Source organism: Pleurodeles waltl, chromosome 4_2 (genome assembly GCF_031143425.1).
Source record: "Pleurodeles waltl isolate 20211129_DDA chromosome 4_2, aPleWal1.hap1.20221129, whole genome shotgun sequence".
Lineage (NCBI taxonomy): Eukaryota > Metazoa > Chordata > Amphibia > Caudata > Salamandridae > Pleurodeles > Pleurodeles waltl.
The window spans coordinates 841,593,356-841,608,548 of NC_090443.1; the positions used below are offsets into that span (position 1 = coordinate 841,593,356).

General features: G+C 42.4%; 1 long non-coding RNA gene across 1 annotated transcript in view; it reads right to left on the reverse strand.

The window, feature by feature from the left end:
- Positions 1–8,292: 8,292 nt before the first annotated feature.
- LOC138293383 (uncharacterized) overlaps positions 8,293–15,193 on the reverse strand; it is a 527,045-nt gene continuing 520,144 nt past the window's right edge. Inside the window, exon 4 of the long non-coding RNA XR_011202987.1 lies at positions 8,293–8,445. This is a non-coding gene — a long non-coding RNA (uncharacterized lncRNA). The remainder of the gene's footprint in view (positions 8,446–15,193) is intronic.

Here is a 15,193-nt window from a genome sequence, read left to right on the forward strand (position 1 = left end):
AAGTGGCCAACTCCCACCAGGTCAAAACAGATATTTCCAGTTCTTTACTTTTTGTCACAGCCTAATGCATTCTGGATCTTGCAGTGTTGTGTGTTTCCATTGAACTAATTAAACTAAAACACCTGAAATCAGTGATTTCTAGGGAAACATGTCAGAATTGGAGGCAGTGACTGTAATGACCTGGAGTGAGGTGTTCACCAAATGAATGGGGAATCTTGCTGCAACCCAATAACTGCTGCTTGAACTGCTGCTGTTGTATCACGTCTGCTGTGTGAGGTTGGGGGGCGCGGGGACTGCACTAATTCTGTAAGGGGTGTACCCTGTTTTTGAGGGAGGGAAGCTTGCACTGCTTCCGCGCACCCTGTTTAATGTTCTCTGTGAAAGGGGCGCTCTCCATGGTATTATACATGTTGTGCGTTAAGCGTAAAAAAAAAACACCTTTTCACTTCGCAAAAATCAAAGCACATTGCCTAGTCCTTGGCTGTTGTTCCAAATGAGAGTGAAAAGTTAGCGCGTTGCTGCCTTTCTCCACTAATCATTTGCAGGCCTGAGTCTGAATAGATCTATTGTTACTGCTGTGTAGACTATTTACCACTTGTCATGAAATGGCCGTCGCTGTTAATTGTCTTGCTCACGTTTTCAAGACGACAGCAAGCTTTCTTTGTACCCAGGAAGAACTCTAGCCAGGCTTCCGGGTAATTTTGAGAGGTGAAAACGAGTGCACTGAATTATCTAATCAGCTGAAGGGGATAGGGCGCGGGTTTCCAAGGCCTGGGGACTCGAAGGCAGGCAGAGAGAGCTGTAGAGTGACAGGCGGCAGCTGTGGGAAATAGATAAGCACCATTAACACGGTCACGGGGCAAAAGCACTTGCCATGGGAGGTCACTTTGGGGGTGATTTAATTGCATTAAACCTACTGTGCACTACTGCACTTTCCAGTTTCGCCCGTTTTCCAGTGAAAGGGCCATTTATTTGAAGCACATACAATGCCAGGTTCTGATTTCACCTGAAACACTCTTCCCTTACAAAAAAGTTAGCAACGTAAAAAAACAGAGGGAGACAGTTTTAGTGGTCCCTTGGAGCAGAAGGAAACTGTTCTCCCTGCTGCAAAATGCCATGTATGGCTGTGCGTGGAGTGGCATTTCTGATCAGACCTACTGCATAAACTGATGTAAGACCTCTGTGCTCTGTTTGCCTCCCTCCGCCATAAGAATTACTGGTTGGCATCCTAATAGCTGGTCCCGACACCACATGTGCCCGGAGATCCGGTTCCCTATCCCCTCATGTTTTCACCTTCCCCTGCAGCCCTCCTAGCCACCTCTTGACTGGTGAAAAGAGGAGGTCTGCAGCCTTTGAAAGTCTCCTGTTCCAGGGTGTTCTGTACACTGGAGAGCCAGGAACAGGAAATCGTCATAGGAAAATGGGCTGGAGCTTTGGCTATGCCTAGCAGTAAATTAGGTGATGGATAGGCAAAAAAAATAGGATGCGTGGAAGTCATCAACCGTTATTGAATTCGAGCTGGCAAAATTGCACTTTGTTGGTGGTTTTGATGAAGTGCAGAAAGCTGACGGCATTCAGGTCAGGTGGGTGTGTGCTACTGTGATTGCATCCAAGCAGGCTGAAGAACAATAATGAGGATATGGTGCTAGGTACCTCAGGAGGGTGAAAAAGTTTTCATTGGCCAATATTTGTCTGTGTAGGCATATACGATAGGGGTTAGGGAAGGTATAAAGAAGTTTTAGACTGACTTGAAGTCAAGGGTTAGACATTTAAACTGAGCCCTGTTATTGGCTGAGACAACCAATCTGATAATGGGAGGGAAGATTGGTGTTTGCCTGGGTAGTTTAAAATGTCAAACGGTGGAAAGCTTCACAACACAGTTAAATAGGGGAGAATATAATGTGTTATTCTATCTAAAAGGCTGATATTATTGTCATGTTTTCTCAGAGTTAGCTTTGGCTATGCCTAGCAGTAAATTAGGTGATGTTGGGAAACTTCATTCAACTTTGCCAGATCTACTAAATCTGTTGCACCTCAATATTAAAAAGTCCACCTACCCCTAAAGACGACATATACGCCCATGAGACAAAGTGATGGTATAATGATGGCCAGCCAGATTCCCGTTGGCAGCTCACAATGTGCCGCCCTCCACTAGCAGCACATATTGGCTATTTTATTACCGCTTCATTAAAATAGGATCAATATTCTCAAGGCAGGAACCCCACCCAAAGCCATTCCAATCCAACAAATAATGCATTTTTTTTCATATCCCTAGACAGATAATGCTTGTTGGCATGCTTGATCAAATGGTGGTCTCTCCCTACCTTTATATTGTATCTCTCCAACCTTTCACGCTGAACTGCAGACAAACCCCCCTCTTACCAAAGTAATTAAATGGGTAAGGAAGAATCGGAGTAATCAAGATTGCCAAAATCTTATTCAACCATCACCTTTACTTATACGTTTCCTCCTCAGAACAAAAACATAATAATGACCTAATTAATACACCAATCTCAAAATATCAGTGCAGAATTCTTCCATCAATAAGGGGCATACTTTATTATATTTTGAGCTCTGAGGTACCGCTCTTCATTGTACACAGCATTTTTACTACAGAATGTTTTGAGATGCCATCAGAAACACTCCTGGCTCTTTAGAAAACACTACAAATAAATCAGTATATACAGGGTAGGAATTGAGGAAGATCCAACCGAATCACAGATCCAGCACCTACTCCTGAGCAGAATTAGGGATCTGCCTGGCCCCGTTGGAATATGCTGAATTTGCCTCAGTGTAATATGCCAACTCTGAGACATATTCAGCCATTTCTGCATGTTGTCTACTTTCCTTTCCAACATGCAGACAGAGAGTGGGCTTTCTTATTTTCATTCCAGATGAACCTGAAACTAAAAGAATGATTTTAGGTGGCCATCAGCCCTTCTTTTTTAGGTTTTGTCTGCATGTGTGCTTGCGTGCATGCTTGTGAAATCTTTAGTTATTAAAAGGGACTTAGAACTAGCCCCTTACTTACCTGAACCTACAATTGGCTTACTCCAACATCACTCTGATTTACGTGCTTCCGATTGACCAGCATGTTGTCTTCACGTCACTTCTTGTTGTTGTCTTCTTTGCCAACCTTGCCGTTGAGTTGCCTTTGGACCAAGTACTCCTCACTGTCCTTCCTCTGGCTACGCCACTGGAGGTACTTCTTTTTTCTTCCAGCATGCTGTCTTCTTTCTTCGCTGATGTCTTCTTGCTTCCTTGCCGTCTTCTCTGTCTTCTTTCTTCTTTGGCATCCATCTTCTTTTTTTTCGGCATACCATCTTCTGTCTTTGCTGTCTTCATTCTTCCTTACCTTCTGCTGTATTCTGCCTTCACTGCCGTCTTCTGTCTTTGGTCCCATCTTTTTTCTTCGCTGTCTTCTTGCTTCATTCCAGCATGCCATCTTCTGTCTTCACTGTCTTCTTTCTGCTTTACCGCAAGCTGTCCTCTTTCTTCGCTGTCTTCTTTCTTCTTTAAAGCATGCCATCTTCTGGCTTCGCTCCCATCTTCTGTCTTCGTTCCCATCATCTGCCCCACATGCCGTCTTCTGTCTTCTTTCTTTTAAGCCGCATGCCAGTAGGTTTCGCCTTTGTCTTTTTTTCTATCTGGCTTACAAATATTAGAAAATGTTAATAATAATATTTGTTTTACCAAATATAAAACAAACATAACATTTTTAAAATATTTTTAAGAAAGGTAGATAGAAAAAAGGACAAAGGCGAAAGCTATTAGCTTTGCCAATACTTGTTTTGAGAATGACCCTGGCTGGGAGCTGTCTGGAGCTTATCACCTAGGTGCCAATACAACAGAGAGAAACAAAGTCAGACAGTTTGGTATCACTTCGAAAGTAATTACGATTTTAAGGCAGACTTTTCACTTTGTTCAGTTCTTGCATTTAAGAGACATGCATGCACTGTACGAATGTCAGATGTATCAGTCTGTATAAGCACTTACACTAATAACAATTTAAAGAGCATGTTCTAATTCTTTTTTATTTAATTCTTTTATAGTGCTACTTCTCCCAGTGTAGGGTGTCAGAATGATTTACATTACCCACACACATTATACAATGACAATAAATCATACATGTGTAAAATAAGACCAAGGATTACAAGGTGTAGGAATCATGTATGTCATTACTGGTAGTAACTATATGTTAAGAGTGCAAGCCAAGAGAAACATGTCAGGATTTAAAATGTAGGATATAATGCAGTGCTTGTGGGTGTCTATACAACTAAGACAATATTACTACCCAAAGATACCCTTTTTAGCAGCCTTGTAATAATGACAAATGGATTAAAAAATAACACAATAAGCTTCTAAACCCATGCCTTGCAGATTGCATGCAGCTCCTTGGCGCTGGGTTATAGCTCACTATGCTTTGTAGGAGAAACATTAACCCTCTATGCTACTTTATGAGTCAAAACTATGACTAGACAAAACACAGATCTCTCCAGCAATTGCATTGACCACCAGAATTATTTTACAGTTATTATTTCTGCAGCAGGTGCACTAACCCCAGCAGATATTTTAGGATGCAGCCTTTGTAACCAATTAAGCTAGAGCAGATTTACTGTCACGTTTGTCCGGAATGCCAATTTCTTGGTGGCAGGATTTTAAGAAAAAAATGTATACGTATACTGTCAGAGGCTGTTTCTCATGACTGCGCCGCTCGCGACCACCTCATTTCCACCACCGGGTGAGTGGCTAAATAGCAATCAGTACAACTGTCGTGTGTTTTGCAGCCGTCTAATTAAGCGTCCGTTCTGCAGCCTGCACGGGCGTTCCACCCTCTGCACACCCGAACGGAGTTGAGTGTAACACAAGCCAGCTATGCAAAACCTGTTCTTGCCGCGTGGGAGTGACTTACACAGTGAAGATTCTGATGCGTCATACAGGCCGGGGGTGGGGATCGGCTGCGGGGTCATGAACACAGAGGAATGCGCTTATCCTTTTCCCTCTCTTTTGGAATTAGATTGGGCTTCTGTCGTTGGAAGGCTCCAGTCAGGTCTAATCTTTTACCAGTGCCCCCATAAAAGCGAAAAGGTCAGAAACAATTATTATTTTGCCTCTGGTGACTTTTCCTTTTCAGAGATTGCCAACTGCGGACAGTCAGCGCTGCCCGTAGTTCAACTAAAGCAAACGCACTTTTTCTTCAGTTTTTAAGAATTACCGGCAGATTCAGGGGAAAAAACACGCTCTCCATTTGGCTCGGGTGAAAAGGAAATCGCTCCAAGGGACTTTCCTAGTCAAACCTGAACGCCTCTGCATTGAATGGAAACCCCCTAATTTCCCTGGCTTCTGTTTCCAGGGCTGCAAAAACAGAGCTGCTCACATTTTTTTCCAATTTCCCACAATGTGGTTTTGCCGTTGAATCTCTAGTATCTGAATAAAGGCGGATACAAATATGTTTGCAATTCGCTGCTACTCTGTGATATGAGCAGGTTCATTTGCAAGACCCGAAAGGACATCGGCATTTCCCTCACTGGTGCATTCACACTGAAAATAAACCATTGAGTACCAAATTGGACCTGGAGCAAGAAGGTTAGTTATTTTAAATGAGTGTGGCGAATAGGTCCCTTTTTATAATGAAGTTATTGCAGTTGAATTTGTGATGTAAATATCGTAGTATTGAATATCGAGATTCATGGATGAGTATGGAAATGTTCTTACAGCCTACCAAAGGCACAGGGACAGATGTATTAGTACTTAGCACCGGGTTTGCATCACAAACGTGAAAGCTAATATTGTGCTGGAATTAAGCCCTAAAGTAAAACAAAGCAGCATTATGCACTAGTTTGTGTTACTTTGTGTCAACGGGCTATGTACAATGGCTGGTGCATGGGTGTTCCTATGCAAAGACCTATGGATTTTGACGCAAATCTCCATCTACTAACAATGGTAAACAGGGATTTGCATCTATTATTATGCCTCTTCCAGGCAGACGTAACAAAGAAAACTTATTTTTTCCAAACTTTTCCAGCTTTGCATGTGTGCTGAACTGAACAGTACACATACAAAGTGAGAATTAAACTGTGACAAAGGGTACCTTTCCAGTACAAAACTTATGCTCGGCATCACACACAAAAACCCCTGCACTATGATACAAGGCATGTGTAAGGCAGCCTAAAGTGCAGAAGTGCTAAGGGAGAGAGCAACATTGCTATATCTTACTTTCATCACGTTAGTAGGTATGAAGCTGTTCTCCCTTTCATGCACTTCAGCATAGCAACACTGAAATAGTAAATCTGCCACGTGTAATCATGAAAGACTCAATTAATGCTCTGCATTTACACAGTGCTTGTCTAGCTTCTTCTCCAAGGGCAAGAATTGAGCTGAATTTAATTGAAAGGAATTTGCAGAGTGCATTTGTTACCCATGGAGTGAGTGGGCACTGAAACAGGATTGCAGCAGTTTTCTAAAAAAAACAACCTCTCCTGGATTTCAAAAACTGTTTTAACTTGCATGCTATGTTATCTTATTTAGTATCTAGTATGTAATAAACACATGTGTGTTCAACAAAGAAAGTGAACGCTGCACTCATACACTTTTAGAACCTTCCCGTGGCAGGGTCAGTGCCTCCCATGACAGGGTAAGTCCTCCTTCAGTTCAAGACATGTTTTGGCAGCTGCCAATGGACTTCTGTTGCTGGACATGCATGTGGAGCCAAACATCTGGCTCTAGATTGTGGCAGAGTTCAGTTGGGTAGGACAGCTCAGACCTAAGAATGAAAGCTGTAGAAATGGTGAATATATTGTTTGAAGCATTGAAGAGATGCATTTAAATGTCAACAAAGCAAAGCTGGTGATACTGGAGAACTGGATAGGAGTAGCACAGGATACCTGCTAAGAATTTCATAAGAGCTAAGCTTAGTCTTTTGTGCAGGAAAGACCCAAATTGATCAGAGTGCCAAGTGTAGGGTGTCAGGCCACTTGAGGCCAGTCTCTGAACATATTTTTACTATTTTGTTTTTCAGAGGATAGCTAAAGTGTTTTACTTTGCTTGAGGGCTTGGCTGACATGCACAGTGAAAATGTGGCTTGATTTCTAATACCTTACAAATTTCCTGAACTACAGAGGACACAAAGTGGGATTACTTGTTCTTTCCTAACTTTAGGGGGAGCCCAAACCTAGGACTAAAATCGCTGATCATTTTTTTTTTGCGACAGTAATAGCATTTTCGCGAAGAGAGCGATGGGCTTTGATACAAACTGAGGAAATAGCGGTAACTACCAACAATATAGGAAATGAATAACAAATACGGATTTAGATCTGTAATGGAGAAAAGGGCCCCCAAGGAGGTGTGTATCACCCTCCTAATATTGCAGGCTTGGTAAGCGGTGCAGCCACATTGATATTGCTGGGCAATAGAGGGGAATAATGGAGCAAACCAGTGAGGCTTGTGTCATGAATCCTGCCACCTCCGCTGACATAGGTAATACTGTGGTATAATTGAAATTGGAATTTCCTTCTATTCTTAAACTTTCTGAAGACTTTATAAAGAAAGACATCCTGTAATTTTAGCATTGGACTAGGGAAGCAGAATAAGACCCCTATCAAAAATGGTGCTTATGTCAAAGGTATACCTGATGCTCTTGTGTTACTTCTTAAGCTTGCGTTTGTGAAATTTGTTGTCCATCATTCTTAACAGGATGAAGTGTCTATGATAAATGTCTTAGCTAATCAAAATGGTAAAAAATCCACTTTGTTCTCTAACTCTGGAATTACCTTATATATTTTTCAACCCCCTTTTTAAATTGCAGGATGTGTTCTTAGGCTGAGTAGGAGGCACAGAAGAAAGAGAAGTGTAGAAGAGGCATGATGCAGTATGGAGGGACACCACTGGGAGTAGTTGCCCCATAATTTGTATTCCCTAGCCTCCCCAATTGGCTGCTATAGTCTGCCACTCCCAATAAGGTGTGGGCATGAGAAATGGTGACAGACCTTTGTAACTTGCAAATAACTTCAGTGCTGTCTGACGACTTGCCTGCAAAATGTCCAGACCTAAAGAGAGCACATGGGGAAGAAATAGTTGCAATTTCTCCCTTGAAGACTTATGCCTAATTTTTGCTAATTCAGTAAGGAGATATAGAGAATCAACCTTACTGGCGATTCAGTAAATTCTTGTGGGAGTCAACATCATGTTAGTTGACTCCCAGAAAACTAGAATGGTGATTCTCCAATTAACATACGCAGAGAACCTTGATTTCATTAAAGACAATGGAGGCTAACATTATGCAATAACTTTTTATTGTAGCCCCAACATGCAGCCCTTTAAAGAACAGTAATAAAGCATACAGTGTTCAAAACATATAAGCATTCAGTGCACATAGTCCTCTTCCTCTTTTAGGCTGCAATGAACCATGGTACCAAATTCTTCTTTAGGGAAAATTCATAAAGTGATCTGTGAAAAAAAACAAAATTCTAAATTAATCCATATGTAAAATAAGGAATAACAATACATTAAAAAACATAACTTTTTCTTATTTATTTATTTAATGTATTTTTTTATTATTTTAATTTCTTGTTTCCCAACTTCACCTTATAGGGTCAGGGGGTTAGGATAATGTTGGCCTCCATTGTCTTTAATTAAATCAAGAATCTCTCTACATGTTAATTGGAGAATTGCCATTTCATTACAAGACCGGAGGCTTCCATTATGCAGGTTTAAAGCTATCAAGTGTCAGACAACTTGCATACTCCACCAAACTTAGTGAAAGTATTTGCATTTGACCAGTCAGCTGCTTTTAAAATGTCAAGTAACAACCTACCTGCCCAGTACAGCTTGCTAGCCATTGCCCCTCTAGAAGAATGGGCACCAAACCTTGGGAGATCCAACCCTGCCTCATTCATAACAATGTGCCATGTGGCTAAAGTAGCTGTATACACTGCTTTGTAAGGTTTAACATATGGCAGAGCAACTGATTTTTCCCATGCACTCTAAACCCTAATGTTTTATTCTCATAAACTTTCGTACATCTCAGCACACAAAGCTTTTCATTTTCATGAAAAAATGGATAAAAAATTGATTCATACATCGTTTTCGTCCTCTTCCAAATGTTGAAACGTACCTCTTCTGGAGAATAAAACCTATTTGAGATTTCCAAAGCTTTAATATCAGAAATCAAACTAAGTAAAGTAGCTAACTTCATAGAAATCTGTTCTAATGTAAGGTACTTGTTGCATGGCCAAGAAGTAAATAATTTGAAAATCAAGTTAACGTGCCAAAGTGATTCATAACAAGCTGTAGGGGGTCGTTTTAATCTTACAACTTTCATCACCTTTCTTATTAAGGAGTCAAGGAGTCACTGCCAATTGCAAAATTATTTAATAATTCATGATCAGCAGAAATAGTAGCTCTATAACAGTTATTGACCCTAGGAGAGGGTCCAAAATTAAACAGGAAAGCTAAGTAATTTACTACTTCAGGGACCAGAGCTTCATGGGATCATAATCCCTTTCCAATCACCAACTTGTTCCAAACACCCTTGCATCTCTTTCTAGTTCCAGTGGCCCTAGATTCATTCATTAGACCTTTAGCTTCTCCTGAAAGGCCTGAATATCTGCCAGTACCCCTGAGATCTTCCAAACAAGAATAGCCACTGTGAGTTCCATCACCCCATGGAACCAAATTTGCGACTTCAAAAAGGGAGTTATGAGAATAAGGCTACAAGTCACTGATCTTACTTTCATCAAAACTCTCTGATGATGGAGAAATGAGGGAAGGCACAACCTTCCTTTCTTCCTCAGTCCTGCAGAAAAGTATCCACTTCTATTGCTCCCGGATCTGGCCTCCAATTGAAGTCCCAAGGAAACTGTTAAGTCAATGTGCTCGCAAATAAATCTTCCTGTACAGGACCCCAAAGTCCCTGGATCTGATTGAAAACCTTTGGGTTCAATTTCCTATAACTGTAAATCCTTAATTCCATTGATTATCTGACCTGCACTGGTGTTCCCCAGAATTCTATCTTGTAACCAGTGACTGGTTACAAAACCCAAGTATCTCTTGTAATTCTCTCCCAATTGTGGATGAAGAACTAGCTCTTGAGCCGAAGACTCTTTGCATTTTGGTCTGAGCTTTCCTGAAAGCAGTGAATGTTGAAACATATTTGACTAAATACTTGACAAAGCTCTTACCAAAAAGGAGACCTTTTGGATCCCCAATGTCCTCTCTGGTTGACAAATTCGCCAACATAGGATTCATCCTCATGAGATGATTTGCATTGGCATTGCCCAACAAACAAATGGCACTCTATGCCCAACCTCTCAACAGATCAATATTTACCCAGCTATTCTTCCTCTTGGCCTCTTCGGCATTGTCGAGAATGTGAGTGAGAGGACCTAAGGTATCAATACCTTGTCTTGACATTGTTAAAGGCATTTTTCAATACCTTTCATAGCGTCCTTTCCAAATTTAAATAAGAATGTTATATTATCCGTAGAGGGTCTTCGCCACTCTGTGTGGACTAAATTATGGGTTTCCATAGCTAAGGATCTTCTATCCCAAAGCTTGTAATATTTAGATACATGGTCCATAGGCCATCGTTATGCACTGCATATATGTTTTTATCATTGATGGATTAAATATCTCTCCCCTCAGTGGATCTTTTTTTTCAGTTGGGGTAGAAGATTGTTCTAAATCATAATCCAGATTCCCCAAAAGGTCACATCTCTCTTGCGGGTCCAAAATGTATTCATCCCATTCCATCTCCTCGTCATCAAAATTCTCATTAGAAGAATTGAAATTGTCCTGCAACTGTGCTGTGCCATGAAGGTCACTCTTTCACTCATGCCTCTGAGGGCAACCTTTCTCTGTGCCCCATGAAGGTGGCCTCTTCCTTTTGTGCTGCCAAGAGCACCACTTTCTATTGTCGCACTTAGGCTACCTGCACTTTAGGCGTGGTTTTGCGCCTTCTTCAAGTAGTGCTTTTTCTTATGAGAAACTTTTTCCCTCATTATGGGTTCAGAGGTAGAAGGGTGTCCCCTTCAGAGAAAGAAAAATAATTCTCCTCTGAAAGGGTGTCCCTTTTCCACTCAGCTAGTGCAGTGTCCACCGCCTCTCTAACTGAAGACCTAAGTTAGGATTTTCCATTTTCATGTGTATATATATATATATATATATATATATATATATATTTTTTTTTAATTAATATTTAAAAAAGGTAAAACTATAAGGCTATCGGGACAAAGTTGGGAGAAACAGTTTTCAGATAAAATTAGCCTTTCAGTTCAGAACAGTAAAAAAACTGATTGGCAAATAAAACCAATTTTCTACCAGAAAATGTAGCCCTTGTAATAAAAAGAAGTGTTGTTGTATGGGTCTATTAAGCATCTTCAAATTATATAAAAAGTATAGTTCGCTAGGTCAGCATCTTCAAATATTACACAAAGTATAGCTCGCTGGGTCTGTTTGAAAGACCTGCCAAATATTTTCTTGAAAGTAAGCAGTTGCTATGCAACCCTATACCCCACTTGCTTTGTGCAATATTAAATGCCAAAAGAAAGGCAGGACTAATGATTTATAAATGTCATTGTCTGCCAATGTGCCCAAAGCACATCATCACCAGACACAAAAGAAATGCCACAAACAAACAGAGGACTTTTACTTTTACTAATTCTTGTTGCCTGGCAATGAACCTGATGGGCCTTGTCACCAGGCAACCAGAAGCGCCAAAGTTGGTTAGCTTTAAAACATTAGCCAGCGGAAAAGCCCCCAAAAAATAGGCGTGGTCGGTGAGCGACACCTCCTGCAACCGTGCCCACTGAAGCAGGCCCTGTGAAGGCTCTCCGTAAAGAAATTACAACCATGCTGAACTAGCTAAGCTCTGAGAGTGCAAACAGAGTTCAAGGACAGCAGCAATTGAACCTGATAGACAAAGGTGGCAAGTGAACAAAATATAGGTACCTTACTCAAACAAGTTTGAAAACAATAAGAGAATAGTAGATATCTGTGACAATAACAAATTACAGTGAAACAATAATACCAAAAACCCAAACATAAATTGGAAGGGTATAAAATAAATCAATTCCTAACACAGAAAAAGCACAAACCATAAAACACAGAAAAAAGGCATAAACCATTAAAGCTACAATTAATACTGATATGATAGAGGTACTTATCTGTCAAAGAGTAGCAAATAAAAGAGGAAGAAGACTATGTACTGAAAGCTTATATGTTTTGAACAATCTATGCTTTATGATGTATTACTGTTCTTCAAAGGGCTGCATGATGGGGCAGCAATATAAGGTTATTGCATAATGAAAGCTTCTCGTAATGAAATCTGAAGAGATACAGGCTATCCTGATCTACTGGAATAAATAAAAAGCTGAACAAAGACTCACATCCATGATCTGCAGCTGTGAATTGTAGGCAAGTACCATCTTGCCTGGCATGTTACCCCCATATTTCACTGTATATATATTGTTTTAGTCTATGTGTCACTGGGACGCTGCCAGGCAGGGCCCCAGTGCTCATAAGTATGTGCCCTGTATGTGTTCCCCGTGTGATGCCTAACTGTCTCACTGGGGCTCTGCTAACCAGAACCTCAGTGGTTATGCTCTCTCTGCTTTCCAAATTTGTCACTAACAGGCTAGTGACTAAATTTACCAATTTACATTGGCATACTGGTACACCCATATAATTCCCTAGTATATGGTACTGAGGTACCCAGGGTATTGGGGTTCCAGGAGATCCCTATGGGCTGCAGCATTTCGTTTGCCACCCATAGTGAGCTCTGGCAATTCTTACACAGGCCTGCTAGTGCAGCCTGAGTGAAATAACTTCCATGTTATTTCACAGCCATTTACCACTGCACTTAAGTAACTTATAAGTCACCTATATGTCTAACCTTCACCTGGTGAAGGTTGAGTGCAAAGTTACTTAGTGTGAGGGCACCATGGCACTAGCCAAGGTGCCCCCACATCGTCCAGGGCAAATTCCCCGGACTTTGTGAGTGCGGGGACACCATTACACGTGTGCACTGTACATAGGTCACTACCTATGTACAGCGTCACAATGGTAATTCCGAACATGGCCATGTAACATGATCCCCCTGGTCTCTAGCACAGAACCCGGGTACTGCCAAACTGTCTTTCCGGGGTCTCCACTGCAACTGCTGCTGCTGCCAACCCCTCAGACAGGTTTCTGCCCTCCTGGGGTCCAGGCAGCCCTGGCCCAGGAAGGCAGAGCAAAGGATTTCCTCTGAGAGAGGGTGTAACACCCTCTCCCTTTGGAAATAGGTGTGAAGGCTGGGGAGGAGTAGCCTCCCCCAGCCTCTGGAAATGCTTTGATGAGCACAGATGGTGCCCATCTCTGCATAAGCCAGTCTACACCGGTTCAGGGATCCCCTAGCTCTGCTCTGGCGTGAAACTGGACAAAGGAAAGGGGAGTGACCACTCCCCTGACCTGCACCTCCCAGGGGAGGTGCCCAGAGCTCCTCCAGTGTGTCCCAGACCTCTGCCATCTTGGAAACAGAGGTGTTTGTGGCACACTGGACTGCTCTGAGTGGCCAGTGCCAGCAGGTGACATCAGAGGCTCCTTCTGATAGGCTCTTACCTCTCTTGGTAGCCAATCCTCCTTCCTAGGTAGCCAAACCTCCTTTTCTGGCTATTTAGGGTCTCTGCTTTGGGGATCTCACCAGATAACGAATGCAAGAGCTCACCAGAGTTCCTCTGCATCTCCCTCTTCACCATCTGCCAAAGGATCGACCGCTGACTGCTCAGGATGCCTGCAAAACTGCAACAAAGTAGCAAGACAACTACTAGCAACCTTGTATCGCTTCATCCTGCCGGCTTTCTCGACTGTTTCCAGGTGGTGCATGCTCTGTCCAAGTGACTCCTACAGTCCAGTGACTCTTCAGTCCAAGTTTGGTGGATGTAAGTCCTTGCCTCCCCACGCTAGACTGCATTGCTGCATACCGCGTGATTTGCAGCTGCTCCGGCTCCTGTGCACTCTTCCAGGATTTCCTTCGTGCACAGCCAAGCCTGGGTCCCCGACACTCTAACCTGCAGTGCACAACCTTCTGAGTTGTTCTCCGGCGTCGTGGGACTCCCTTTTGTGACTTTGGGTGGACTCCAGTTCACTTTTCTTCTAAGTGCCTGTTCAGGTACTTCTGCGGATGCTGCCTGCTTCTATGAGGGCTCCCTGACTTGCTGGGCGCCCCCTCTGTCTCCTCATCAAAGTGGCGACATCCTGGTCCCTCCTGGGCCACAGCAGCATCCCAAAACCCTAACCGCGACCCTTGCAACTAGCAAGGCTTTTTTGCGGTCTTTCTGCGTGGGAACACCTCTGCAAGCTTCTTCACGACGTGGGACATCCATCCCCCAAAGGGGAAGTTCCTAGTCCTCTTCGTTCTGGCAGAACACCAAGCTTCTTCCAACAGGTGGCAGCTTCCTTGCACCCTCAGCTGGCATTTCTTGGGCTCCTGCCCACTCTCGACACTGTCGCAACTCTTGGTCTTGGTCCCCTTGTCTTACAGGTACTCAGGTCCGGAAATCCACTGTTGTTACATTGCTGGTGTTGGTTCTTCCTGCAGAATCCCCCTATCACGACTTCTGGGGGTAGTAGGTGCACTTTACACCTACCTTTCAGGGTCTTGGGGTGGGCTATTTTTCTAACCCTCAATGTTTTCTTACAGTCCCAGCGACCCTCTACAAGCTCACACAGGTTTGGGGTCCATTCGTGGTTCGCATTCCACTTTTGTAGTATATGGTTTGTGATGCCCCTATACCTATGTGCTCCTATTGCAATCTACTGTAACTTTACATTGCTTGCATTACTTCCTTTTGCTATTATCTGCATAATTTTGGTTTGTGTACAAATATCTTGTGTATATAACTTATCCTCATACTGAGGGTACTCACTGAGATACTTTTGGCATATTGTCATAAAAATAAAGTACCTTTATTTTTAGTGTATCTGTGTATTGTGTTTTCTTATGATATTGTGCATATGACACCAGTGTTATAGTAGGAGCTTTACATGTCTCCTAGTTCAGCCTAAGCTGCTTTGCCATAGCTACCTTCTATCAGCCTAAGCTGCTAGAAACACCTCTTTTACACTAATAAGGGATAACTGGACCTGGCACAAGGTGTAAGTACCTCTGGTACCCACTACAGGCCAGGCCAGCCTTCTACATGAACCATGTGGCAGT